We start from the raw sequence: 25,371 nt of genomic DNA, 5'->3' as shown, positions 1-25,371 counted from the left end.
TTGTTTGCAATCTCCCCTATAGTGGGGGCCACAGATCTAAAATACTTTCTCTGGAAAGCAGTACCTGAGCACCTCCCAAAGTTAAATTTAAACAGAGTCTAATATCAGACAATTAGTAGGGTTTCCTCTCCCTTCTTCACTCCAAAGGAGACAGTGATACTACTTCATTTTGTTTTTAAAATGAGTAAGACCAAAATATTAGGAGGAAGCAAGTTTGAAGTGCTTTTTGCCTTTGGATTGGAAGATAGTGATGTTATTGGTCTTTCATAGCCCTTGTGGGAAGGAACCGATTCCATACTTTTGTCCCAGCCCCAAAGAAAATACTGTCTTCTGCATTTATGGCATCAGAATCAGTGCTTTGCATTCTGGAGACATAACCCATTTTATGGTGTGCACTGGATGGGGAGCAGAGATGGCTTTAGGCCATCTTCTCACCATCTTGATTCCAGGCAGTTGCAGGGATTGAGAAGGACTCCAGTGTAAAAATTAAACAAACTAAAATGCTACTCTATGATATGGCAGCCTCCTAGTTGTCACCTGTGGCTTGCAGCACACATCAGGATGGCCACAGCAGCAGGTAATGATCCTGATCCCTCCATCCCCTGCATGTTCCCCATGGCAGAGTTTGTGGAGCAGCCAGCAGTAGGGTCACTTACAGCTGGTCAAGACAGTACCTGGTCTGGGGATATTCTTCCCAAGCCTTTGTGGGGAGTGTATAGCCTCCCTGACATCAGTGTGGGGGGTATAGGGACTGGAGCATGTGTGTGATATCCTTCCCATGATTTTATCCTTGCAATAGTCAATTTCCTTGTTCCTGAGGAGCAGAGTTGGTTGGGAGGAGCAGTTCAAGGTAAGCAGCTCACTGAAGTTGATAAATTTTCTTATACTGTATTTTATGGTTACACTGAGCCTAGTAATATCTCTAGGGATTTGAAATGCTGGGGACCAGTCAAAGATCCATAATTTTGGGTCAGGTGATACAACCCCCCTACATTTGACATCTTTCTCGAGGTAGGACAGGTCAGCAATACTTTGCAACTTAGTTAAGGATTCTCTCTGATTATAGCTAAAGTATTAATTTCCCTGGTACAATCCTTTATTTCAAAATTTTATTTTTAGCTTTAGTTTCACAATTGAAACATGGCTGGATCCAGTAATATAACTTTCAAAAACTTCAAGACTTCATTGAATATAAAACAACATTTTACAATCAATAATGAAGTGACTGGGAACAAAAAATAATGCAACCATTTAATTAAAAGCTATGACACTTCCAGGGCTTACTATGCTTTCATGTTTGTTGATGTTTTGCCAAATTTTACACATCTATAATCCTCAAGATAAAAGAATAAGTAAAGTATTTCCACTTTAAAAAATCTAGGTCCTATCAACACTAAGCAAAAAAAGATGTAGTAACAAATTGCTGGGTTGTGATGCCTTGAACTTGTCTGACGCTTCAGAGTTTAAGCCAATCTCTGACTATTTGAGATTATGAGGAAGCTTCCCGGGGGGATTGTCTCACATCTGGCTGTTGGTGTGGGTCTTTCACTTTACTCTGAAATATCTGGTTCTGGCCTCTATCAGAGACTAAATACTGAATTAGATGCACCACCGCTCTGAACCTAAGTACCTAACATAGAATCATAGATCCAGCATAACTCCTATTCAAACACTGCTTTTTAAATGTTATTTATTAAATGAACAAGCAACATTAAAATCAATTGAAAATGACATCTATATACTTTGGTAAATTTTACAACTGGCCTAGAAGGCCTAAGTAGCAGACAACTAACAGGTCTAGTGAACCCTCCACTGCTGGAAGGAAGGTCCAATATAATAATTAATACAAGGACAGAGGAATTTCTATTAAGACACTTTCTTAATGACAAATTTGCATGTAGATGTATGACATGATAATGGGTTGGATTCTAATATTCATACTTGTGAGAGTCTGTGAAAACTCTCATTCAAAAAAATTATTTGATTATCATTCAAAAAAAGAAAAGGAGTACTTGTGGCACCTTAGAGACTAACCAATTTATTTGAAGTGAGCTGTAGCTCACGAAAGCTTATGCTCAAATAAATTGGTTAGTCTCTAAGGTGCCACAAGTACTCCTTTTCTTTTTGCAAATACAGACTAACATGGCTGTTACTCTGAAAATTATCATTCAAGCTGCACATAAAGGGGTTTCACTAATGTATGGAATATGATAAATACAGAGGTAAGATTCCTCAAAGAATAATCAGAATTATTAGTAAAAATTAAATATGGATTCCACTTTTAACATACTCAGGATATTTTTAAGTGGTTGGGGGGTCAATGAGAATTTTTTTTTCTGAGAATACATTATGTATATTACCTAAAATACACAAAATCAATCAAAACCAGGGACCCCTGTAGTAGACACTCATTCTTTCATGTACAGTTTTAGAAAATAACCAATAATCTGGTTATTTTTAAAACCACTTGGGTATCATTTACCATAGCTTCTCAGTGATGTGATACTTTATTTTGAAAAATCAGTAGTATTACTGTTATAAATGTGATTTGGCTACTTTGGGTGTAAGGAGTCTTTATGGCTAACTACTTCATGCTGATTGCATTAATGTGATTAATAATTTTTTGAAATAATAAGCACTGTGATACTCCCTCTTTTGAGTACCTAACTTAATTCATCAAAATGATATTGAATGTAATGATTTCTAGCTTTTATCTTCAGAAAGAGGTACCACTATGAGCTCCAACATGGCACTTTCATGTTCTAATATATTTAGGGATTATTTATAATAGAATTGTTTATCCTATATAATTTTTAAAACTTGTGTTTAAATAGTTCTATTATACAGATTTTTTTAAAATATGGAAATCAGAATTTGATTTTCTGCATTTTGTAGCTGCACTGACTAGTATTACCTCTAAAAGAGTAGCGAGGTATCATGTGAGAAGGATTATGTAATTCACCTGTTGAAATGTCCACACCCTTTCCTGTATGTGGAAGAGTCCACCAGCCTTTGACTCTAGTAATTACTGAACTGTGATTAGGAAGCATGTATAAAATCACCAGTTGTGAGGCGTTTTATAGAGTTTATTAAAAAAGAAACTCCACTGATGGAGAGCTAATATTTTTAGATCAAATAGATGAGATAGAATTAAGACTTAATCAAAGGGAGATTTTCTGAATTTTTTTAATGTAAAAACTTTGTCACCTGCTAGATTGAAAGATTATAATTAGAAAGAAATTAAATGTATATAATGTCATAGTACTAATTTTATAGCAATAATCCAGTGCAAAATATATTTAACTAGATGCTTGACCCATCTCAAGTCCCCCTTGTGCTGCTTCACATGCACAAATCATATTTAACGTTGTCTGGGAGGTGGTGCATCAGTGCAATGGCACCCCCTCTGGCCAAGCATGGCACAACCCCTAGGGTTCACTGAGCCTAGTGGGATTGTCAGTCTCTTCGTGGTGCCTAGGATTCTGAAAACCCTTTCTTCATTCCCATGTCCGTCCCTCTCCATAGATTCCAGCTCAGTGACCTCCAGTTCGATAAGCCGGATCAGAATTCTGCAACTCTGACAATGCCCTGAGATTCCCCTGGACTGCTCCAGGCTCTAAAACCTGGGCTGTTGTCTTTGGGCATCTCTTTAGTAGCTTGCTGGCAGGAGCCCCTTTCTCCAGCCTGCTCATTCCTCTGGTAGCCACCCCATCCTCTGCCTCTCAACTCTTCTATCTTCCCAGATGCTGTTAGGCTTCTAATTAGCAGTGGCTGGCAGTGCCTGTATTAGCTCTTTGGTCACTGGGCCAATATGGGGTATTTACACCCCATGACATTACCTTAAAGCAGAAGCTGAGAATTCTTCTAACATGCTGAGTCATGTCACTGGCAGAACACAACTTAAATATCAGTGTTATACAAATCCTCATCTATTTCGGATGTTCTTTCAATTAAACATAGGTCAGGATTACATATGCCACTCTGCATACTGAGATGACCATGCTAGTGAAGCATCATTGATATTATAGTGCAATGAAAAATAGTTCTTAAAACTCCCTGGGAATTAATTTAGTTTAACTTGGTAAAATAAACTCCTTTTAATGTGGTTTCATCATTCTGCAGTAAATTCAGGAATTCTACTGTGGGTCCTACTCACTGTCACAGGGTGTCATTAAAAAAAATACTGCAGTTTCAGTGAGAGGCTACTGAAATCTTCCCATCTGATCCAACTTATCAAAAATGCTTTAGATTCTGTAACAATTAAACCCTACTACACAGAAAACAAACTAAGTCGCTCATCACCAAATCAACCGTTAGATTTGTTTCTGAAGAAAAATTATAAGAAACTTGCAAGGATTATAGAAACATGAAGCAACGTAAATCTGTGGGGAGTTAAATGTAGAGAGGTTCTTGCCTGAGGAAATTCCTGCTCATAAAACACAAGTGATGTTTAGAGCCGCCAGCACATGTTATTAGCTAAATCCAGTAGGTGGATTTGCCCATGTAGGGAAAAGCTGTATATTGGTTTAGAAGCAGTATTGAGACAGATGTGAGTGATCAAATGGCCTCCTGCTTTGGTGCAAGAACTGCCCAGGCAAGCTATGCCATTCTAAGACATAGCAAATGAGTGTATGGCTCTTTGGAAAGAGAGAAATGGCTGACCCAAAATCCTGTGTGCAGCTTCTTCTTTTTATGGCAGCAAAAGCTACACTGATCCTATAAGCTCCTTGGGACAGGGATCATCTTTTTGTTATTAGGGTGTATAGTTCCTTGCAGTGTGGGGCCATGATCCCTGATGGGGATTCCTCTCCAGTAACACACTACAAATAAATGTCTCCTGCTCCAAATATCAATCACTCTATACTATTACCTCAACTGTACACTGACTTTTGGCAACAGGTCATGATATAGCAGTCTCATTAGAGACTTGCACTAATTCTGCATGCACAATACTGCCAAAAAAGATTGAACACATTTTTATACTGCAACAGTCTGCATTGCTCTCTAGAGATATTTGGTTTGGAGTGTGGCTTGACCTTCCTTTTTGTTACTACATCAGTCTTGCGTAGGATTAAAAAGGCATCAGGTACTATACTGATAATGAAATCAAGAGGGATATCTGAAAACTACTATGAACAGTCCATCACCTATCATTTATTGTGACAGGGAGCTTAGCTAGGGATTGACAGCTATATACATTATCCAGTTTCACTGAAGATAAAGTAAAGGTGACTTTTTATAATTGAACTAAAAAAAAATTAAGGTAGAAATACTATGCTGAGTGGCAAAGACAAAAGGAAAGTAAAAAGTATTGCTGGCTGTATAATGTACTGTAAGTGAACCAGACAAAGTAATTTTCTGAGTGAAACAATTAGTTTTTGAAACTTAAATATATAATTAAGTGGATAATCAAAAATATTTTTCCCCTTTGTGACCCTGTTACACGTGACCACTTTTAATGTTAGCTTTTACCAATTGCAAGAAGTCTATTTGATCTTGGAAAAAGAGCTAGAGCAAAATTATCCAAAGAGTTGTGACAAAATATGTAAGGCTCCAATCCTGCAACTGATGGCATACAGGCAGACTGCATCAAATACATGGTGCCCCATTGAAATTAGTGAGGCTTCAACACAGTGTCGTCACTCATCATCAAGGAAGGAGAGCTAGCTGAAACTCAGTCTGGGAAAGTTCCAAGTGACGAAGTTGTTTTCAAAAACTAGTTCTATTAAGTTCTTGCAGCTACTAGAAGCACAAGTAGATAGTGGCAGCCAGTAGAAAAATTTTGCTGGCTAGGATGCTGCAACCAGTGCTGACCATTATAGACCTGGCTGCTGTGATCCATGCTGTCATGGTCTCACATTGCTCCAGCTAGTCCAGAATGCAACCACCAGTATGTTAAACAACACTCAGGCAGAAAAATGTATCTTCGTATTTACACTGGCTCTTCATTGAACATCAAGTCCTGTACAAGAGCATGGTGCCAATCTTCAAAGCCTTCACCAATCAAAACATGAGCTACTTTAGGGACTGCCTTTTCATGCCCATGACAACTGCCATCCTCAGGAGCAATGGAGCTAACCAAATCTAAAAACTCAGACTCATGGAAACTGGCAACAGTGCTCTTTCAAAAATAGTCACAAGGCTATGTAAGTCTCTTCAAGAGATCATCATAGCCTCAAATCTTGCCACCTGCAGATCAAAGTGCAAGACCCATCTCTTCATCTTAGCTTTCCCAGCACAGTAGGTAAACACACATGAAAACCTTCAGATAAACACAGCACCTTACCTGCCACAGGGTAGAAAGGAGTAACGATCAACAAATTACCTGTTTGGGGTTTTTGTAAGGTTCTAAGATACCATAGTAGATGAGGGATAGAAACAATAAGACCGAGGGAGGGATAGAAATGATAAGACAGATCTGGCCTCTTGTTTTCAATTTCTGAACTTACACTAGGACTATTAACAGTTATGTTCTTTGCAAAGGGCAAACAGAACACAGCTAGACTTCACAGTGAATGATTTGGACAGTTACCTATTAGCAAGCTACCCCACAGACAACCAAGGCATCCTATGTTCTATCTTTAGTCAGACATGATCTCAGATGAAATTAAGAATAGCAGTCATGCACCTGTGATAAGATGCATTCCTCTTACAAGACTGGGATAATGAGTTCTCATCATCTATGAAAAGCACCATTATCTGGTGACTACACAGTACATTACCAGTGATATAAAAAATTACCACAATGAACTCATGCTAATTTAGCCTGAAAAGGTTATTGTCAAGTGTTTTTTTTCAGAGGGGAAGGCCTTTTTAAATGCTTTTAAAAGGAAACAAATTATATTTGCAAATTCTTACAAGGCCCTGGTGCATCTGCATCTCTAACTAAGCTCCAGATAAAATGAGGCAGATTCTCCATCCTGCTTAAAATCTGCTCATGTGCAGCAGAGAACTGAGGGCTGTAAGGTGTCACATACCCCATCGTGTCATCAGTTAAAGCTGCAGGGAAATACAACAGCTCCAACTTACATCACCACATTCCTCCAGGACAGTGGTTCCCAAACTTGTTCCGCTGCTTGTGCAGGGAAAGCTCCTGGCGGGCTGGACTGGTTTGTTTACCTGCCACATCTGCAGGTTCGGCCGATTGCGGCTCCCAGTGGCCGCGGTTCACTGCTCCAGGCCAATGGGAGCTGCTTTCCCTGCACAAGTGGCGGAGCAAGTTTGGGAACCACTGCTCCAGGATATCATGATACACACTTGGCACATTCTAGAGTACAATCCAAATCAGTGAGGGATTATGGTGGCACCACCTGTCCTGCAACCTGGGGTGCCTTCACAATTCTTTGCTGTTGTAGCTCCCAACCTGGACCATTCATAAACAACAGTTTACACCTTCAGTGTCTGTGTATATCTGTAGTCCTGGTCCAGCAACTCTGATCTCAGCAGCCTGTCAGCAACACACACCCTACTTGCAGGGTGACCCCAGTGCACTCAGTCCCAAATTTCCCCCCAAAAAGTGTGTCCTGCACTGCCCAGTCCTCCCCTGGATAGGTCAGATATTATATGACTGATGCCCCTTTGAGGGCTCAATATCCAACAGCATGCTACTTTAACTGGAGTTACCAAACAGCTCAGTTTAAAACATAACACTGGATTAGTTTTGATTAAAAAATAAAACGTTTAACTACAGATAAAAAAAAAATTAAGTGAATACAAATAAAATTTTCTAGTAGCTAAAACTTAAAGTAGACTTGTGTCAAGATTCCTTCCCCACTCTGAACTCTAGGGTACAGATGGGGGGACCTGCATGAAAACCCACTAAGCTTATTTTTACCAGCTTAGGTTAAAACTTCCCCAAGGTACAAACTATTTTACCTTTTGCCCTTGGATTTTCGCTGCTACCACCAAGCGTCTAACAAATACATAACAGGGAAAGAGCCCACTTGGAAACATCTTTCCCCCCAAAATCCTGCCCAAACCCTATACCCCCTTTCCTGGGGAAGGCTTGATAAAAATCCTCACCAATTTGCATAGGTGAACACAGACCCAAACCCTTGGATCTTAAGAACCATGAAAAAGCAATCGGGTTCTTAAAATAAGAATTTTAATTGAAGAAAAAGTAAAAGAATCACCTCTGAAATCAGGATGGTAAATACCTTACAGGGTAATCAGATTCAAAACAGAGAGAATCTCTCTAGGCAAAACCTTAAGTTACAAAAAGACACAAAAACAGGAATATACATTCCATTCAGCACAGCTTATTTTATCAGCCATTTAAACAAAACAGAATCTAACACATATCTAGCTAGATTACTTAATAAGTTCTAAGACTCCATTCCTTTTCTGTTCCCTGGAGAAGCATCACACAAACAGAGCAAACCTTTGTTTCTCCCCCCTCCAGCTTTGAAAGTATCTTGTCTCCTCACTGGTCATTTTGGTCAGGTGCCAGCGAGGTTATTCTAGCTTCTTAACTCTTTACAGGTGAAAGGGTTTTTCCTCTGGCCAGGAGGGACTTTTAAGGCGTTTACCCTTCCCTTTATATTTATGACAACTTGGTTCAAGGTAAAATCCTTACCACATGTTCCCAGCAACATGGCTAACCAAATTTGTATTGCAGGATCCCTCCAAAAGTCAAAAGGCTTGATCCTTTTTCTTCTCCAGGTGAAAGAGATACCTTGGAGTGTTTTCATCCTCACTTGTATAGTCCAATCACCCTTTGAAGTGGATTATTCTGAGGCTTACCTCAAAAGCAAAGTTTATTCAAGCAGTAAAGAAGGCAACATGGAGTCTGGTGGTGAAGGTGACACTACACACTTTCTTCTTCCATTTGTATGCTGAAAAGCAGGTTTGCCTTATCTCCTGCCACTTCCCCCTCTTGCTGTCCCAAGTGCCCTGTTTACTACGTATATGTAAACATACATTCCTTTGTTTAGGACAGATCTCTAACAACTTTTGCCTAGTAAAGGCTGTGTGTGGGTTTGAACATGTGCTAACGTATTGAAGGATGAATTCCTAACTTTACATATAATGTTGCTACATAATTTCTTCATGATATAGTTGTTCAGCAAAGTATTGGTTTTCAAATGATACCTCACAAGGCACATTTTGTACAATGATTATTAAAATGTGTAGGGTGCGAATATAGGTATGCTTTCTGCCACAACTCCCCATAGTAAAGTGGTCACCAAGGGGTTTTCTGAGTACTCGGGGTATTCTGGTTTAGAGCCATGCTCCACCCCTCCCTTACTTTCTGTTTTAGTTACCATGTGTCCTCCCCACACACATTCATTTGGATAAAACTGAATAAAGCACCACAGTCACAGCCTGCAGTACTTTAAGTAAAGTGTGTTTCTTGTGCACTGAGTGGTCTCTTTACCAAACTCCCTCTTTCTCCTTACAGTAGGGATGTGAGGGCAGCTAGCCCAGGAGGTAATAGTGCATCCTCTGCCAGCTTTCTACCAGTGAAGAGTTCCCCTCTGCAGGGGGAGTTATCCACTAGCATCTCCACCCTCTCTAAAGCCACTTTGTTCTGTGTATGAACAGAGTAAAATGGCCTTAGTGGACCTGAGAACTTTAACTTTCCATTATTTGTGATTCTCATAGGACTATATAAGAGTTTTGTTGTTTCAATTTTTATTTATTCACCATCAGTAAAACCCTCAGTATAATCAGAGTCAAATTCTGCCCTTACGTACATGCTTTCCAATTCCATTGTAGCATGAGTAGGTTACCGTTTATCAAGTCCTGGACATCCTCCAATGCTTCTTACATATAAAATCTCCATTACTGGAAAATATTTCTCAAATTAATTTTCCAACTGTTCTGTGCATTTTTCTTCAAGATTTTTTTCCAATAAAACAACCCCATCACAAGGAAGAAGCTAAGGAGCTGTTGGACAAGCTCTGGTCAGCAGCTCCAAGCAGATTCAGGCAATTAACAGAGTACCCCATTATTCTGTGGGCCTGGGGTATGCACTTTATCGTAGCCGCCAGCTTTTGAGAAATGGGAAACTTGTACTGGTAGTATGCAGATGGCAGAGAGATGAGCTAAGGCCAGGGGCTGTTGTGCTGTAGATTTTTTTTCAATTAGAAGTTGCTGTTACACTACAGAGTAGTACTTCTACCTGTCCCAGTTATTTATCAAATTTAAGGAAGAATAGTAGGAGGTGCATTGCTGAAAACATTATTTATATTTACACACACTCTACATGCTCAGAGTGTATAATGAAAGTCCTGTGTTCAAAAGATGCCAATTCTGGTCATTACTAAAATAGGATTGAAAATGAAACTTATTCAGTAAGACAAAACTGTCACAATTCATAATTATTTATCAGGTGCCAAGAGAGCACTTGGTACAGGACAACACATATCAAAAGACATTGCCATGGTCCCAAAGAAGATAAAGGCCCTCTCCCTAAACGGGAAGAAAAAGCAAAGAAAAAAAAAAACACTTGTCAATTTAGGCATCAGTGCCATTGACTCACTAGGTATGAAGAACAGATTAATTACAAAGAACAATTCAACACTACTTCCACTGCACAAATTCTCTAACAGTTTGTTTTCATTTTAGCAGAAAGTCTGTGTACAGTGTCTGATATAAGAATGAGGGGGTGGGGAAGGGAAGCTGGGATTTATTAAGGAATGTTACAAGCTATAACTACATTGAAGGCTTGTTATGTTGAACCCATTGAATATTCTTTGAAAGAAAACATACATACCAAATTCAGATCTGGCCTAATTTCAGTGTTGTTACAACTAGGTAAATTTGGCCCAATGTTTCCTCCTTGTGGAATCTAATTCATTCATTGTTCACATATCCCCAGTTAGTGATGATGTGTTCTGAGCTTGTCCAGTTGCTGTAGGTTCATTTTTGATATGTAACTTAATGGCACCATAGGTGGAAAGCCAAATATTTTGCCACAGAAATTATAAATACAGGATCAAGTCCTGCTCTCCTTACTCACAGAAGTGAGCTCTTTGTAGTCAAAGAAATTACTTTCATGAGTAAGGCAAGAGGATTTGACTGGCATTTTTACACATTCTATTTTCCATAATTTTATCTCAGTAAAGACAGAAGGATCAAACCTTTATTGAGATGATTCTGTTTTTCATTTAGCTGCTTTTGCTGTTCAGATGTTTTATGATACCCTCTAAAAATGCCTTTTGCTGTTCACAGCTAACTAATGGTAGATCACTGTGAATTGTTGTTGTGGCACCAGAACTTATGGTTTCAGAAGAACATATTCTTTGCAGATATCTGGGAACACATAATGATCAGATCCCAATTCACCAAAGAGAAATGAAGGGCTAGACTAGAACAAAATGTGCTATCCATTTTCATGAATTATACTAAAACTCATTGATTTTTAAACAAATAATGTATTTTATATTAAAATTGGCAGTTCTGATAGGGTTTTTTTATTTGAGAAAAACCTGTTCTATGCAAGGTTCATAATACTCACATTTCAGTGATGTACATCCTGTACTTGGCAAAAGCTTTCTCAATTTCATCATTTAATAGACAGGTCCCATTCTTCTGTTACCATAAGTAAAATCCTGCCAAAAGTCAATCTTCTGAATTGTTTTTAAATTCATTGTAATATAAATTTGGACATAAAACTTTCTTCTCTCCACCACTACCACCAAAATAGTCAGTCTATATGGAATCTGATTGGCTTCAATTGAAGTCTTGCAGAATTTTAACAGGAAATAAATTGGAAGTGAGATAGATACATGATTTTGTGCTCATCAGTTGTCCACAAATAGTTTATTTGCTGCTGGAAACTACAATAGCTGGACTTGAAGCAGTCAGAGTCACAAGCATCTGATGTCACTTATAATGTCCAGATAAATCAAGTTGTTATACTGAAGAAAATAACATCTAGTACTTTTGTACTGAAATTAGTACTGGTTTACCTTAGGTAACTGACAACAAGAACACTGTCAGAACAGCAACAGATCCAAAACCATGGGCACTTTTTTCTTAAAAATTCAGAAAAATGGCATTTGAGATCATTTTCGGAAAAGGCTTATGCCAAATCTTTTTATATATATATATATATATATATATATATATATATATATCTCCATATATTTCCACATTTTAGAATGCTAGCTATTCTAGCAGATGCCTGAGTTCATTGTGATAATAGCCTGGCTTTGCAGTGGATACAGACCCACAGGAAGTATGAGGGAAGCCATTTTCTCTGTATCTCCTGCATAAAGAAATCTCCCTAAATCCAAACTTCCTTTAAACACCAAGCACCAAATTCTTACACTCTTAACTTCATTTAGAGTCCAACTCAAAATCCTTCTGAAATCAATGGAAAGAAACCCATTACGATCTCAAAGTAGTATGTTTTTACCTTGGGATTTTTGTGAAGTAAGAAGCTAAACAAGTTTTAATAAGAGATTTGCCTTGATTGAACAGTGTACTTATCACTTTGCTCGGTTTCTTCTGTTACCTTAACAAATAACATGCCAATGGATAGTCACTAGCATGATGTCTAGAAGAGTTTTAGCAGTTAAAATGAAGAAAAAGTGATAGTGAACCAGGAAATATCTTTATTATTGGTTATGAATATTGTGCATGTCTCTGTGTTTATGATCATCTGTTTGCTCAGGTGTTATTAGCTCAAAAGGGGAACCAAGTAGGAGGAACCAATGGAACAAAATAGGAGAAGCAACACAATGGACTAGATAAGGAGAATTCCAAAAAAAATCATCACCAGTTAATAGCCATATTAATAGCTGTGATGAGGGAACTTCTCTGTTGGAACCCTGGTTACATAGCTGTTTTGTCAAGGCTGAGATCAAAAGAAACTGATCAGTTAAAATATCCTCCCTGTAGAAAGAGAAGGGGAAAGTTGTCAGCAGCTGCAGGTTAACAGAGAGGCACGGTCTGCAGAAAGCAGGCTACAACTTTCCCCCCAAGAAAATGGAAGGCACCAAGGCTAAGTCATATGTTCCAAATTAATTCCATCCCACAGAGAAGTGGAGGTATGGGCCTGTCATTTTTAAGAGGTGCACTTGAAGGACAGGAAAAGGGTGTCAGAAGGGGTAGCCTACAGTGGGACCATGACAACAGTTATCAGAATTTATCAAGAAAGTCCACAAATTATATAGAGAAAATAAATCCATTCAGTTAGGAGAATATTCCCAATTGATTAGTAAAAATGGTACAATCTCTACATTAGTTGTTTGAGAGCCTTTATTCAAAATACATAAACCTGAACAAATCTCCAAAGTACAGTGCACAATATGGGAACATTAATTTTCATATCTGAAGGCACAGATTTTCTATGCACTGCATTTTTATTAGACATGAACAATATGGTACATTGACTTTGGGAATAATCTATTCTGCTTACTACAGTTCTTTCTGACCTGAAAGTTTATCCTAAAACATTAGGGCATTATTTATTTTACTACTTCATGCCCACATGTGCGCGCGCACATTCTCCTTTCCCCCCTCTCAATCTAATATTAAGACTATGGCTGTCCATATGGTTGTGCCAATATGCCTTTTGGCACATCCTGTCTAGCTGGCGCACAAATAAATTTTGCAGATTTGAAACTTGTTTTCATTCAAAATCAGAATGAAAATAATTTTGAAATTGTTCATGAACTGAACTTTTCAAAAATTTAATTTGGGGTCAATCAAAACAATTAATTTTAAAATATCATTTAATTAAAGTATTTAATTTTGAAAATATTTGAATTTAAAAAAAATCGATTTTGACTTTTGATGTTTAATTCTGACAGTTTCACTTTTTGTTCTAAATTAAATTTTGTCATAATGCAAATATTCCGACAGAACTTTTCAATTTTGACAAATCACAATTTTCCAACAAAAAAAGTTCTGTCAGAAAATTTTCCAAGGACTTTAGTGCCAGCTCTTAATAGAGACTGGTTAGGGTCTTACACAAAATCTATCAACACACATATTTGGCCCATCGACATCATCACAGCCTGTAAGCACCTATCAAATACTGAAAAACACAAAACAACGTCTCTTGTACTTTCTTCCCAGTTTGTAGAAAGAATAACTTGGATTGGTTTATACTTTTTGTATGGTTCTTTTGTGTGCGGGCACAGAGAAGTTATTGAGAGAAAGTTAATTCAGAAACTAGTTAGTTCCATGGTCATTCTTATATCTTGCATGATTGATATTCATAGCTCAGATATATTTCCTTTGACAGTTTCTCTCAGATTGCTTGAGTGATTTGATTCATTTCTTCAGTGAAATATAGTTATCATGGGAAGTCCTTGTAGAACAGGAAAAGATGATCCTCAGGTAGCTACAGAAAGTTCAATGGAAGACTTTGAATACCATGCTAGAGATTTTGGTGAGCCAGTGCAGAGAGTGGGACACTAGTGCTCTGCTTGCCTCTCTCTACACTAGAAAGAGGATGGAAAAAATCACTAAATCCATTTAATTAATTAATGGTTAGATTATGCTTTTTTTGTGCATCCCCGAGTAAGGGATTGTGCATAACTTTACTACCTCAGGAGCAGCTCTGGGAGTCACTGTGTCTCAATCTGGATGACACGGTTGTGATGGTTCCCCCCAGGATGCCACCAGGAACTAGGGTACTACTGAGCCCGCTGACTCACCAGCCTGGGCTCCCTCTCACGCTGCACTGGTGTGACAAGCTACAGACCCACTCCCGGTCCTACACTTCCACCAGCATTCACACAGGTAGGAACACATTCAGCAGCAGTTACATGCAGGCGCTCTGACCAGCCACTGCATGAACCAACAATAGAGAGGCTACAGCCAAGATAAACCCCAGCTCAACAGGCACGGACTCCAGAGCTGTACCATCCTCCCCTGGTCAAAACCCCAACCAGTATGAATTTATTATCCAGTTAGCCTCTCCCTCAATGTGGAGAGGAAATGCAGCAGCTCCTGCTCCTTAAGCTAAGATTCCCAAGCACTTCACTCCAAACTTACTGGTTTAGATTAAAATATAAAATAAACTATTAAGTTTATTGGCCTTTTGGGATGTATAAGTAGGGGCATAGCGAGCAGATCAAGGGACGTGATCATCCCCCTCTATTCGACATTGGTGAGGCCTCATCTGGAGTACTGTGTCCAGTTTTGGGCCCCACACTACAAGAAGGATGTGGATAAATTGGAGAGAGTCCAGCGAAGGGCAACAAAAATGATTAGGGGTCTGGAACACATGACTTATGAGGAGAGGCTGAGGGAACTGGGATTGTTTAGTCTGCGGAAGAGAAGAATGAGGGGGGATTTGATAGCTGCTTTCAACTACCTGAGACGTAGTTCCAGAGAGGATGGTTCTAGACTATTCTCAGTGGTGGAAGAGGACAGGACAAGGAGTAATGGTCTCAAGTTGCAGTGGGGGAGGTTCAGGTTGGATATTAGGAAAAACTTTTTCACTAGGAGGGTGGTGAAACACTGGAATGCGTTGCCTACAGAGGTGGTGGAATCTCCTTCCTTAGAAGTTTTTAAGGTCAGGCTTGACAAAGCCCTGGCTGGGATGATTTAATTGGGTATGGGTCCTGCTTTTGAGCAGGGGGTTGGACTAGATGACCTCCTGAGGTCCCTTCCAACTCTGATATTCTATGATTCTAAGTGATAGCAAACAGATCAAAGCAGATCACTTAGCAAATAAACAAACATGCAAACTACAATTAACATACTAGAAGGATAGGATCTGAATTCGCATCTCTCACCCTGACTGATGATACAAGCAGGCTTGCAGATTCTCAAGGCAGAAGCTGCACTTGCTTTGCAGCTTGGCATCCCCAGGTTTTCATACATAGGCTAGAATTCCCTTTAGCCTGGGTCCAGCTTTCCCCCCAGTTCAGTCTTTGTTCCTCCAGTGTTACCAGGAGTCCTCCTGTGTGGGGAGTGAAGAACAATAGATGATCTCACTCCCTGTCTTATATAGCTTTAGCATATGGTGGGAACCTTGTGTTTCAAACTTGGTTCCCAGACCAGTTGTGGAAAAATGCAGACATCACAAAATGAAGTTCAGAGTCATGTGGTCTGGTCTCATGTCTTGCATATCTTGCCGAGTCATAGCAGCCATTACTTACAGGCTGTCGGGAACATTCTCAGGAATGCTTACCAGTTGGGGGATACGCTTTTGCTAAAGCCTATTGTTTTTCCTAATGGCCCATTACCTTGAATAGGCCTGACACAGCTGGCATTTTAGACTAGAAGCATTTTGCCTAGTGGGTGTCACCCAGGTCTGACTATATGTGAAATAGATATATAGTCAATATTTAGAACTTCAAATACAAAAATGATACATGCATACAAATAAGATAATCATATTCAGCAAATCATAACTTTTCCAATGACACTTTACATGACGTGTCTTGTACAAAATGCATCATTATTATGCCATAATCATATCTCATCACTGTGAAGAATATGGGGTACAGTGTCACAATGGTTATCTGTTCTCTTTTCAGAGAGAGAGAGAAATGTAAAGATAGTGTTCCATGCATTTTACTAGGAGAGTTATTTCTGATGAGACTTTTAAAAATGAATTATTACAACAAAATAAGCAATTATATAGCAATTTACAGCTTTAAAACACAACTGAATGCAAAATGCAGAAACATGTTTGCTAAAATATTCAATTTGTTTCAAAACTATTTCTCATCAATATTTCACATTTTTGAAAAAATATTACAGTATACAGACCAGTCAAAGCAAAAAAAAAAAAAACACAATTGTTAAATAGTCCAAAGATTTGAAATTTTTCAGATAGCTCAACTTTAAAGTCTATTTAATCTTGCCAACACCCTTAAAAGGGATGGAAATAGGTAGATATAAATACTTTTTTTTAATATGTGGAAACAGACACATATGGGTTAAATGCCAATATAATCTTATAAAAATTAGAATGGGCTTTTCATGCAAAAAAATAAAATTAAAAATGTTAAGGTTCCAAAGTCAGGCACTCCAAAGTTAGGAAATACCCTGTATACCAGCCATGAGATTTATCACACCACACTTCAATTATGCCAATTAAATCATAATTTACCTTATGTACTAATAGTTTGAACACTTCCTATTTATTTCCCATACTCCTGGCATCTAAGATGGTGAGCAGATTCTCACACATACCTATTTTTCTCTTGTTCCTCCTAAGACCTTATTGTAATTTTCTATTTCTGTGGACCTTCCCCCTCCCCCCAAAAAAACACAAATCTTGTTCTGTGTTAAGGTTACTTTTTAAAAAACCTGGGCTTTTGTCAAATGCCCTCCTTTTTACTTAGTTTGAAGACCTCCTCACTAGGTTGGTCAATGTCCAATGGTGCTGTTCCTCTTCTTGGTCAGGTGGACTCCATCTCTTTGTCAGCAATCCTCCTTCCCAGAACAGCACCCCATGGTTAAGGAAGCCAAAGCCTGCCTGTTGACACCATGTGTGCAGCCGTGCATTCATCTCCAGGATGCATGTGTCCCTTTGCCTGGGGCCTTACCCTCAATCAGAAGGATAGATGAGAACACTACTCTGCCCCCGACTCCTACACTCCCAGAACCCTGTATTCACAGCTGCTCTTCTCAGGGTCACACCAGGCAGTTTCATTAGTGGCCACCTGGGAGAGCAGCATGGGGAAGTCGTCAGAGGGAAGGATGAGCCTAGGCAACCTCGAATGTTGGAGCTCCAGAATGGTAGATTCTATTTCAGGTTGTGAGAGGACTTGACACAGTCCCAGTTTCTCCTGATGCATCGTCTTGCGTCTTAGCCCCAGTCTCCCGTCCTTGTCCCCAGCACCACTTTACCCCCTCACCTCCACTTTCCAGTCTCAATGTCCCTGCTTTGCCCACACTTGCATCCTAATCTCAGTCCTCCCTGCCCTATCTCCTCATCCCCTCACAATCTTTGGCTCCTCATCCCAGTCCTGGCTTCTCGCTCCTCTGCATCCCAGTCAGGCTTTCCCCCCTCTGTACTACCTGGGCTCCAAGAGGGGGGGTACTGAGGACATTGAAGAGAGCCTTTGTATTCTCAGATCTTGTTCCACAGCAGCCCTTGGCAGCCAGAAGCAGCAATTGCAGGGGAAGGATGGAGTGTGCACAGTTGCTCTGTGGGGATGGTACATATGCAGTTTGACTTGCGCACAGGTGCTGTGAGGAGATGGAGTATCCTCAATGCAGATGAAACAATCTGGCAGTGTTTACTGAGCATATGTGAATTGAGATTTTTTTTCAAAAAGAAAAGGAGGACTTGTGGCACCTGAGAAACTAACAAATTTATTTGAGCATAAGCTTTCGTGAGCTACACCTTTTCTTTTTGCGGATACAGACTAACACGGCTGCTACTCTGAAACCGGACAGGACCACTTCTCTGACAAATTTCAAGTTCCTGGTCCAAAGCCAGAGCTTCTCAATAAGATGGCTGTACATATTTTTTTAAACAAACAAACAACACAATGTATTTTTTCCCTAATCTCATGCTGAGAACTGGCGGAACCATTTTTGCTGAAATTTTAAAAAGAAAAAAGTTAGCAAACATACCCATTGTGGAAAATTTCAGCCCAAACTGTTAGTTTGACAATGTTCTAGACAAGCAAAAGTAGGGTCTGATAACAGAAAGTGGTGGGCAACCTTAACTACAAACACACACTGCCTATAATTCTGATTTCTTACTGGAGTTATCAGGTGCAGATGGTATTTTAGCACCAATGTTGAATAATAATTTGGAATTACATAAAATGATTATTTAGATTCCATTTATTAATGCAGAGTCAATTTCCAGCATGAATTTTACTATAGTGCTTCACATCCAATTCTGGAGTGCTCCCAGTTTTAGCAAGTGCACTTTGGTCTTTGTTTCTTTTAAATAATTTTGTTTAGGTAGGGCATGTTCTGTCAGATTTCTAATTATTAATCTGGAAGCTCTAATTTTTGAATATATATAATATGGTTTTCAAAATATTGTGAATATCAATATGAAAAAAAAGCTATGAGCAGTTGGTAGGAACTGTTAAAGTTAAGATCTAAATGGAAAAAAATGTTTGTTCAGGAAGAGAGACCAGACTCATCATTAATCCCACACTTATTTCCCTGAACTTCAACTCTAAATATCAATTTTTAAAATGTTTTTGCCTTTAATTTTTCAGATCACCACCACATATTAAGAGCTAGGAAATGAGTATTCTAAGACAATCATCATAACAATCAAATCATCAAATGCTTGGGTTTCTGAAGAACAGCTTTTAATACGAATGATTATAAGCAGTAGCTCAGCTTTTTCCAAGCCTTGATAATGACATCTGTTTAATGTCTCTCCTAAATTTATCTTTTCTTTGTGAATGCAAGGTCTCTATTAAAAAAAGAGCAGGGAAAGGCTACAAATCTTTGTGGGCCTGATTCTGCTTTCTGACAAGTGTGTAAATGAGGAGTCACCCCACTGAAATCAACGCTTTACACTAGAGTAAAACTGGTGAAAAATAAAATTAGATTGAAATTCTAAGGGCTTTTTAAATGACTCAGAGTACATTGCATCTTTGATTTCCAGTATTCAGCTATAGGAGAGAATATACAGAAATGTGTCACCAAGAGATTTTCCAAGTCTTTATTATATGTGCCAAAATGCGCATATATATATATATACACATACACACACACACACACACGGAAGGAGAGTCATTTCTTCAGCACAAAACTGCCCTGCTATATGAGTATACCTTTCTGTGAATTGCACTCAGCTAGAGTGGCGCTTCTCAGAAACCTACATTTTTTTTTAGTACATCATACCAGATCTCATCAATTGCAATCACATGATAAAACAGTAATATCAGAAACGTATCAGGAAATTCTGCTACACACACACACAAAGCACCTCGCAATAGCACACATGAACACTCAAAATAGTCATGCCAATGAAAGACAGTCATTCCTGAATACAGAGTGAGATAGGAAATTTGTTACATCATCACACCTGGATTTCATCTGATTCTAATATCCTTCAGACATTTAATTTTCACTGTGAGAAATCATCATAATTCATCAAGATGATCACCTACATCTCAGATGGCCCTATACACCACCAAAAGGAGCCAAGAGCAGGCCCAGAAATACAGTGACCTACTTTCATGAATTCAATCCAATCATAGGAACATAGGAATTGCCATACTGGATCAAACCCAAGGTACATTTATTCCAGTATCCCATCTCTAACAGTAGCCAGAACAAGATGCTTCAGAGGAAGGTGTAAAAACTTTACAGTAGGCAGATGTGGGGTAATCTCACCCTCTGATGATCTCTAATAGTTAGAGATTGGTTTTAACCCAGCAGCACAAGGTTCAATCCCACAAGAATTCACGGAAGAATTGACAGCAATCATGTCCGTTGTCTATGATATTTCCTCCTGCCATTTCTTGGTTATAAAAGAGCAGAGGATGTCTAGGACCCCAATTAACACAGACTGTCAGACCTACTTTCTTGAGGGACACTTTACACCCATCTGAAAGAACTCAATCTGAGCAACACTAAAAAATGCACCACTTAATGCTACAAATGACATAAACTACCAGCCAGTGTTTAACCTTTTTTCTAAGCAAGCTAATCATGAAGTTAACCACAAAAAAAAGTGTCACTACTGATCAGCTGCCATATCATGGATACTGCTCACTCGGCCTTCAGACCGAGGCATGGTACCAAGACAGCACTTGTTATTTTGGTAGACAACCTCCCCCTGCCCACTGACAAACTCACATTGGACCAAAACTCAGCCAACTGTGTGCTTAGCAACACAGATCAGAATGGACCTATCACTCTGGTGACCCTACTCCAACTGTGCACTGAATATAGATTTTAGCTCAGTCTCTACCCCGATACTCAAAGTCCTCAATATGGGATTCACTGTAGCTACATTCATGAAAATATTCCATGTTTCCCAAGTTCTAAATACAATAGCATGCCTCCTTTTTTGAGTACCGAACTTGAGATGTCTTAAAGGGACTTGATTTTCTAAAAGAGTGGAGTGTACTCTCTCTACAGCTTGGGCCCATTTTAAGGAGTCTTGAGTTGGGCACCCAAAATCAGTAGCCACTTTTGAAAATGTTGGCTGAAAGTTTGAGTTTATCCTTGGGGGAAAAAAATAGCACACAAAAAAGTTGGACAGTTTGTTTTCCTCTAAGTTGATAGAGCTACTGTATTGTTTCCCTTTTGTACTGTTTCCCTTTTGTAAACTGAGCAGCTAGTGAATGTGTGGGACTCCAGGAATATTCCAGTCGGTATTTTCTTTGATGCAGTCTTGCTTATTTACAAGGAATAGCCAATTCCTGCTTCTCTGAATGTAGCAAGAACCAGGAACAAAAGGAAGCAGTTTCTTGGGTCACAGCCAGAAGCCTCCTTAGCCAGCAAATCCAGAAGCATACTCTCAAACTTTTTCCAAGGACACACTGGCTTTCTTGGGTTTTTTGCCTCTGCTTCTCTCTCTTCTTGTCTGTCCTCATCTTCTGTTCTTTCTTCCCTCACACACTTTACCTAAAACATTACTCAGAAAAAAGACCTGTCACCCACACAATGCAAAACTCCTGGGCAGGCTCTATTAGGCCTTACTTTAGGTATGGCCACTTAATGGTCTCACAACTATCTTAAGTGAAAGGCACATTCATACACCCACCAATTTCAATGGAGTTTTAACTCAATCCATAAAAAGGTTCAACGCAACACATAACTATGTATGCCTACTTTTTGCCTAGTGAGATCTTAATGCCAAAGTGCACAGAGAAAATAATGTAATTTAAAGGTAAAATAAAAAAGGAGTTAAACACTTATTTGAAGAATGAAACTTGGGTATTAAACAAGTAGTTTTGTGTTCTAAATAGTGATCGAAAAGTGTCTTACATTTCTTCAAACTTTACCTTCTAACAGTACTTTAAAAATATAAATATTAAACATCCTATGCTTGAAGGCGGAGCTTAAGTGGTTCTAACAATGTGTGGAAGAAGTAATCCATTATGGATATAGCTAACCGCCTTAAATTTTATATCTCTTTACTGGGTGAATTACCTGATTTATGAAAAACTATGGAGTATCATTAGTAAAAATGATAATCTTCTAATTGGTGATTATCTGAGTCAGGTACATCAATTGTTAAGACAGTCTGGAGAGAGAGAGCGTGAGTGAGAGAGCGTGCGCACATGTGCACCCTTAAGAGCAGGTATAATCATGGTCAGAGTGTTTTATGTTATATCATATCTCCCTCCCTCCCTCCCTATATGTTATCCTTTTAAGAAAATTGACTCTCAGTCAACACAAGCTTTCCTGCTCCCCCTCAGTCCTTAATGTAGAGTAAATGAGCACATTAGCTTGGGGAAAGAGAAACTATGGGCCCTTTTCTGAACAATCCATATTGGACTATCAGTCAGGATGCCAACGAGGTGGGCCTCTTTTAATACTGTCTTCTGTTTTTATCATGTTATTACAAAGGCAGCCAAAACTAGAACTGGGTAATTTCTCATGCATTCTCACCCTCTTCCTGACAATGACTTATCTGTCAATGGATTGTGAAAGATATTTAGTTTATTTTCCAGATCCGCATGGAAGTACACATACACTAGGGTTTTTAAACAATGTAGACATGCGTGCACAATGCACTTTACCATGCACACATATGACAATGACCACTAGATCTAAAGGATGTGGTGAGAATGTATGATGGGTCTTATTGTAATGCATGTGGTTTGTTTGTTTCTTTTCCCTTGCAGGCATCTTGGTTTCCAGTGTACATTACTCCATCTCAGAGTCTAAAGCAATTTTTCCGCACCCTCTGACCTGCTACAGAGACAATGGAGCTTCTACAGAATAAGGAACAGCAGTCGCAGAGCAAGGGCATGCACTTTATACCTCAGAACATCGCTTTGTTTCCTGAGCATGGATAAACTTTGGGAATTGTGCAAGTGGTTCTCTGCATGCTTGCACAGAATGTAGATTTAGACATACTCCATAGAGTGCAGCAAAAGCTAAATGGAGGTATTCTGACACTGACCAACATCTGTGCATCAGCAGCCACTATTGCTAAACAACTGTCTATATAATTAGCCCCTAAATCACTTTTCTTGCATTTTCCAGCACCAAATGTGCATCTACATGGTTCTGTAACTAGCAAAGAAAATTATGTTGAAACAGTCACTGGGAAGTCAAACAGCAGTTCAGATTTCAGTGCTGATATCTGAACTCTTTACCAGTATGTCAGACATCAAACATAGGATGAGAAATCTAAGTTGCTACTTTCCAAATAAGAATTATTGGAAAATTATAGCCATTTAACCCCAATGTTATAATTCAGAGTTAAGATTTTAAGGTGGGAGATTGTCAAAGCACAAAGGGTAGTTAAGAACCCAATTCCCATTTGTAGTGTTCAGCAATCACTCAGTAATTAAGATTCTTGCCAGAGATGTGGTTTATTATGAATCTTGTTCCAATTTGATATATCTGAAAATCCCCCCAAATGACTGACATGAGTTTCTAGCAGTGCTGGCGTTCTTGTATTTGGTGGAACACAGCAGCAGCAGCTGACAACCCATGCTTCACTGTTGCCATTCTGTAATTTAACAGTGCTAAATACAGATCAGAGTCTCACCACGAGCAGTACTTTTGGCAATCACAATCCACATTTTGTCTGAAAGCAAATTGATTTTTTAAAAAAATCAGACTGACATGTCCAAAAACTAGCTCTAGATCTTGCTTCACTTTTATCAAATGCTCTAGAGTTTGTGTCCGCAACCACCAAATCTCTAACAGGTTTGTATTCAATTTGAAATCAGACATTTTGAATCTGAAAAAGTTATCTCTGTAGTCTCTGGGGCAGTGTTTGCCATGCATCTTTTGGCAACGGCAATAAATAATTTATGGTCAGTTTCAGCTAACACCAGTCTCACATGTATAAAGATATGAGAGGCTTTTACATCCTTGACCTAAGATCAAAGCCTCCTTTTTTGAAACTATTTACATTCAGTTTGTGTTAGTTCCTGTGACACACTAGCCACAGGTCTCCAATTTGACCATGTTTCTGTAAGAGGACTTCATCAATACCCTCGGTGGCATCTGTGGACAACTTAGTTTTGTGCTTACTGTCCTAGTACCTCAGGACAATGGTCTCTTAATCAGGGGTGCTGGAACAGGGAAGGCCACTTTTTACCAGCCATAAGGTGAGTGACAGGGAGAGGGTCTTGGGACGGAAGAGTCAGTGTGGGAGTGGGGCCTTTGGGGAAGGGAGGGTACAGGGACAGGGCTATGTTTTGGGCACTGGTGTCTCCCCTACTGTCAGGATGCTTCTACCACCCCTGCTCTTAATCAACCATTTCAGTTTCCCAAATTCTTCACTAAGATTTACAATATGTCCATTGGACATCTTTTAACTGTAATGTTCTCTGGGTGCTGGTTCAGACAGCTAGATTAGGCACAAATTTCTCTACATAATTCACCATTCCAAGGGATTTTTTTATCTCTTCCTTATCTGTTGAGGCAGATACACTGGTGATGGTTTCACCCTTTCTGTGATCTATCTATATACCTTTGTGTTAACTTATCTTTCAGATATTTTATTTCAACTGCACATAGTTTTCATTCAGCTTTAACCCAGCAGCTTTGCTTCTTTCCAAAACTCCTTGGAGCCCCTGGTCATGCTCTTCTACTTTGTTTCCTCAGTGCAAGAAGTCAAATATATACCTTAGTACCCTCTAGACCATCAAACATTTGTTGCATTTTCCAGTGAAACATTTCAGGATCTGAACACAACCCAAATGGCAGTCTGCAGATCAAGGGTCTCCCAAAAAGAGGTTGTTGAATGTGGACAGCGGTGTGCTCTGTTTTTGTAAGGGTGACTGGCAGAACTCTACCGATGCTTCAAAAATAGAAAAATATTTGCCACCAGCCATCTCCCAAAAAATGTCTCCCCTTATAGGTAGTAGAAAGTGTTCCCTTTTAATATATTTAATTTTATGAGTCTATACATAAGCAAAGGTTTCCATCGTTTTTTCCTACACTGTCCAAGTGTATCCGCTTTGTCAGTTTTTCTACTCACTTTGATTCCCAGAGCAAGGGGTCTATCTAGCTCTTCTTTTAATCTCTGCCTCAGGGCAAGGGGAGTTTTTCTTGAGGTGTGAATTGTGGGACAGTTGGGATCTCTCAGTTCTATTCTGCACTGAGAGTTTCCCTATCTCCTGAAAGTCATCCTCAAACTCTCTCAGTTGTTTTGGTTCCCTGCCCCTCCAATGAGTGCATCTTCCTGATGGGATGAGGGACTTCACACACTTTTTAAACACAATAATGGGCACTCTTTTCCTTTTACAAAATTATTTTTTCTGATATTTTACCCCCTACATTTAGTTCACATGCTTCCTTAGTAGGGATTAACTCACCACTGTAAACCCT

The 25,371-nt window shown here is 39.1% G+C and overlaps 1 long non-coding RNA gene across 4 annotated transcripts in view; it reads right to left on the bottom strand.

The window, feature by feature from the left end:
- Positions 1–25,371, bottom strand: part of LOC125644402 (uncharacterized) — a 356,210-nt gene that overhangs the window by 40,002 nt on the left and 290,837 nt on the right. For 2 of the 4 annotated variants that reach the window (XR_012664248.1, XR_012670415.1), the window contains one exon: positions 15,702–15,868. The exons of 1 other annotated variant lie outside the window; for it this stretch is intronic. This is a non-coding gene — a long non-coding RNA (uncharacterized LOC125644402). Of the gene's footprint in view, positions 1–13,233; positions 14,300–15,701; positions 15,869–25,371 lie in introns of those variants that run through there. One more of the 4 variants, XR_012664246.1, reaches the window with a different exon arrangement.

This window comes from Caretta caretta, chromosome 1, assembly GCF_965140235.1.
Source record: "Caretta caretta isolate rCarCar2 chromosome 1, rCarCar1.hap1, whole genome shotgun sequence".
Classification (NCBI taxonomy): Eukaryota; Metazoa; Chordata; order Testudines; family Cheloniidae; genus Caretta; species Caretta caretta.
This window is presented reverse-complemented; position numbering and strand designations above follow the sequence as displayed.